We start from the raw sequence: 5000 nt of genomic DNA, 5'->3' as shown, positions 1-5000 counted from the left end.
ACAATTTGATTTGATAGTCCTGATAGCAGGGGAGGGCATGAAGTATATTAGGGAAATTATGGGGTAAAACAGGACCCCTGTGGTTGTTAAACAAAACGTCCTAACCCAACATCCAACCTAACCCAACACCGTGGTATGTATTCCCTAGCCAGAGGGCTCTGCCCCCTGGACACCCATGGTACTATATGCGCCTAGCGAGGGGGCTACACCCCCTGGACCCCGTGGTAATATATATGCCTAGCCAAAGGGCTATGCCCCCCTGGACCCCCATAGTTATATATACACCTAGCCAAAGGGCTATGCCCCCGTAGTAGTATATGCATCTAGAATTCACCCTCGCAATGTAAACAAGATGAGCGACTTAGCCAAAATTGGGGGATCTTCTCTTTTCTTTTACGTATAGCACCCTTGGGAAGCATTTGCACACATATTGCCATAGAAGAACTTTGTCTTGGTTTGTATTGTTCTATCATTTCATGTAGGTTTTGTTACCCAACTCTGCCAATACCTTATACTACATATTGTTGAAAAAGGAAACAGGAATGGGCAGAAGGGGAGGAGAGCCCAGAGGAAAAAGGGGAGGAGAAGGGAAAGGGAAGGAGAGGAGGAGAAAAGAAGGGGATAATTGTAGCGGTTATCCAACCCATAGATTTTAAGCTGAACAATTTTCTGTTTACTCAAGAAATAAACGGAGTTCTTAATGAGATCTTACCTAGCAGAGGACGGCCTTTGACGAAGCCATCCTGGATCAGCCAAAAGCGATAGTCTCTACTGCCTCTTCTTCTCTAATTCTGGCTCTTGCTTTGCCCTTAAACACTGGTTTACTTAAAAAGTACAGATCTGTCACTACCTGCTGTCTGTTGTTTTGTTCCTCATTGTATTTACTTAACTGTCGTGGACCTTAAAAAGGGATAAAAAGGGAGATCATCGATTCAGTCAACAAACGACAAACCTTCCTCGGACTGACGGCAAGTTCCAGATAATTTAACAATGACGATTTTTTAGTTTGTTAAATTTACAATATTATGTAATAATTATGATGCATTTGTAAAATAGAAGATTTGGGAAAATGCTAAAAATAACAGAAATTAACTAAAACTTATAAAAACATAAAAATTAAGACATGTTATTGTCGGTTTCCTATTTTGTACAGTACGATGACTACGAAGTCGCGTCACTGAGACAGATATCTAATTTCCAAAAAAATATTGTTGTACTGTTTACAGACGGTTAAAGAATAATAAATATGCATGTGCTCTATTAGTTTATCCTGAGTGGGTTTTTCTACCATATACTGTTTGGTATGTATAATGACTTTATGTATATAATGGATGTGCGTGTACACACACACACACACACACACACACACTATATATATATATATATATATATATATATATATATATATATATATATATGTATATATAAATATATATATATAATATGTATATATACTATATGTATATATATATACAAATATGTATATACACATATATATGTGTGTAGTTGTGTATATATATATATATATATTTATATACACATATATAAACATACATACATAAATACATACATACATATATACATACATACATATATACATACATACATTCATACATACATACATACATACATACATACATACATACATACATACATACATACATACATACATACATACATACATACATACATACATACATATATATATATATATATATATATATATATATATATATATATGACTGCCGCGATAGCCCAGTGGTTGGCGGGCTGGACTCCTGCCCTTGTGGTCCCGAGTTCAATTCTTCGCCGCGACAGTCGTAAAAATGCCTACGCTCTGACTGTTGGACTATAATATAATATACATACATATATATGTAAATATCTATACACATATTCATAAACACACACACAAACACACACACAAATATATATATGTATGTCAATATATGTATATATACATATAATCATAAATATATATATAGACATATGTACATATAGATATACACAAATATATCTATATACACACATATATACATATAAATATATTGACTTGTGTATGTGTGTATGTAGGCTTGCGTGTGTATGTATGCATATACATACACTGTACGTCTCTACCGCTTCATCATTGGATAATTTTCATTTTGGTATTGTTGTTATCATTATTGTTACTATGAAAATCGGTGTTTAGTGTACTTATTACGAAGTTTGAAGGCCTCATTTACCTTTAATTCTTGGAAGAGAAATGTAGGGCTTCCTGATATGCTTGAAGCTGAGAATGAAACGTGCGTAAAATATATCAGTTCATATTCACCATAACTTTCGGAGACATTTAGAATGAATCTGAGTTTTAATTTGAGTATCGACCCTTCTTGTCAAATTTACGATACCCAATAAAGTATTCAAGAGTAACTGTATTGTCGCGAGTGAGCTATTCGTGGCAGCAGGCTCCTCGCATACGCTTGACTTCATTGACGGTTCAGACCGCTGTCATTATTTCCCTAATGGCATAAGTCAGAATGATAATACAGATTGTATTAACAGCGAACATTATTATAACAATCACGGTGACGATGATGATTAACTCTACTCAGCGCACCTGATTCACCTTGATTTACCTGTTTAACCTCGAACTCCTTTCAATGAATATAACATTCCAGAGGGCGGGATCAATGATAACAAAATTCTCCAGAAGCAAAACCCCGAGAGGTACCGCTTGCTGTGCAGGGAGTGACTGTGCACCCGCGGAAACTTCCCCGTGAGGACAGCAAAGACAATTCTGGACGCAATAGTTCTAGACAGAATATTCTTGAACTAGCAAAGTCTTGGCATCAAAGTGGTCTGGCTCTCCCAAGGTCTATACTTATGTAGACCTTAAGCTACCTGGGCCTCGTATCCATTTCCACTAAAACACTAAATCTACATGGAGTTAATTCCGTCTACTATTTAGCCATCGACTATGCCGCATTCTACACTATTTAGGCTACCTTTAAGCCCAAGAGTATGGGACCATGTTGTAAACTTTCATGAAGTTAACCCATGCCATGGTCAGATTCTTGTGTTCTCTCTTGCGGTCACTAAAATTTTTCCTATCAAATAGGACTTTTGTTCCACTGGTAGAATGTTATTACCTTCAAGATATTTGAGATAACCCCTTCTGTGGCTCTTTCACAGTCCTCTTTGTCAGTTATGCTGGGATGGTTTCTCGCTGTTTATCCTATCATTCATTTGCCTAACTATCCTATCATGTAATGCTGTCTCTGTCTTTTTAACTCTGCATACCATCAGGGCAAGAAGCTTTCCTGTAAGGAATATTTTTTACTTTACCTACTATCATTTCTACTGTTATGACTATATTCTTCAGAATCCCGTTTGTCATTACTTCTTATGATTCCTTTAACCATTCAACATTGCGTTGCGTTCAACTTTGTTATAAATTCCAAACCAAAATCTTTCTTCCGCAGTGTTGCCTATGCTTCCTATTTAATTATAGAGAGACCCTCTTTTATCTTGCTGTTCAACCGATATTGTTTTGTCATCTGTTCATATAATTTCAGTTTCCCCAAGATGGCTCCTAGGTCTAACAATCCTATCATGTAATGCTGTCTCTGTCTTTTTAACTCTGCATACCATCAGGGCAAGAAGCTTTCCTGTAAGGAATATTTTTTACTTTACCTACTATCATTTCTACTGTTATGACTATATTCTTCAGAATCCCGTTTGTCTTTACTTCTTATGATTCCTTTAACCATTCAACATTGCGTTGCGTTCAACTTTGTTATAAATTCCAAACCAAAATCTTTCTTCCGCAGTGTTGCCTATGCTTCCTATTTAATTATAGAGAGACCCTCTTTTATATTGCTGTTCAACCGATATTGTTTTGTCATCTGTTCATATAATTTCAGTTTCCCCAAGATGGCTCCTAGGTCTAACAATCCTATCATGTAATGCTGTCTCTGTCTTTTTAACTCTGCATACCATCAGGGCAAGAAGCTTTCCTGTAAGGAATATTTTTTACTTTACCTACTATCATTTCTACTGTTATGACTATATTCTTCAGAATCCCGTTTGTCTTTACTTCTTATGATTCCTTTAACCATTCAACATTGCGTTGCGTTCAACTTTGTTATAAATTCCAAACCAAAATCTTTCTTCCGCAGTGTTGCCTATGCTTCCTATTTAATTATAGAGAGACCCTCTTTTATATTGCTGTTCAACCGATATTGTTTTGTCATCTGTTCATATAATTTCAGTTTCCCCAAGATGGCTCCTAGGTCTAACAATCCTATCATGTAATGCTGTCTCTGTCTTTTTAACTCTGCATACCATCAGGGCAAGAAGCTTTCCTGTAAGGAATATTTTTTACTTTACCTACTATCATTTCTACTGTTATGACTATATTCTTCAGAATCCCGTTTGTCATTACTTCTTATGATTCCTTTAACCATTCAACATTGCGTTGCGTTCAACTTTGTTATAAATTCCAAACCAAAATCTTTCTTCCGCAGTGTTGCCTATGCTTCCTATTTAATTATAGAGAGACCCTCTTTTATATTGCTGTTCAACCGATATTGTTTTGTCATCTGTTCATATAATTTCAGTTTCCCCAAGATGGCTCCTAGGTCTAATGCTTAGTTGCAAGTTCCTCGTATTTTCCTTTATTCTTCTTTTCTAACAGGGCTTCGATTTCTTTCCTCTCTGTGTGGGCTTTTTTCAGAACAAGCTTATTTGCTATCCACACTCTAGTTGCATTGGTTAGATTGTCCATCTCAAGCATGTCGTTGGTCTTAACGTTCTGAACCACTCGATTGCCTTTCGCAGCAGCTACTCTCTTCTTTGAGGAGTAACTGCTTAATTTGGCTGACGATAGTCCTCTCTTTAGCTGTTATGTTGAATTATTCGTACCTGCAGTCTCTGCTTGTTAATTGTATGCTTCACCCCGTTTTCCATAATCCTTTGCCGAAAGTTTCTCCCCTATCATCAACACTATCTTATCCCTC

General features: G+C 36.4%; 1 protein-coding gene across 6 annotated transcripts in view; it reads right to left on the bottom strand.

Moving 5' to 3' along the window:
* LOC125026396 (zinc finger CCCH domain-containing protein 13-like) overlaps positions 1 to 980 on the bottom strand; it is a 28958-nt gene extending 27978 nt beyond the window's left edge. For 5 of the 6 annotated variants that reach the window (XM_047614816.1, XM_047614817.1, XM_047614822.1 and 2 more), the window contains exon 1: positions 713 to 980. The gene's annotated coding sequence lies outside the window, so the exon portion shown is untranslated. The remainder of the gene's footprint in view (positions 1 to 712) is intronic. The other variant, XM_047614820.1, reaches the window with a different exon arrangement.
* Positions 981 to 5000: the final 4020 nt, after the last annotated feature.

This window comes from Penaeus chinensis, chromosome 6 (genome assembly GCF_019202785.1).
Source record: "Penaeus chinensis breed Huanghai No. 1 chromosome 6, ASM1920278v2, whole genome shotgun sequence".
In the NCBI taxonomy this organism is placed as follows: domain Eukaryota; kingdom Metazoa; phylum Arthropoda; class Malacostraca; order Decapoda; family Penaeidae; genus Penaeus; species Penaeus chinensis.
The sequence above is the reverse complement of the archived record's forward strand: the minus strand, read 5'-3'. Positions and strand labels throughout refer to the sequence as shown.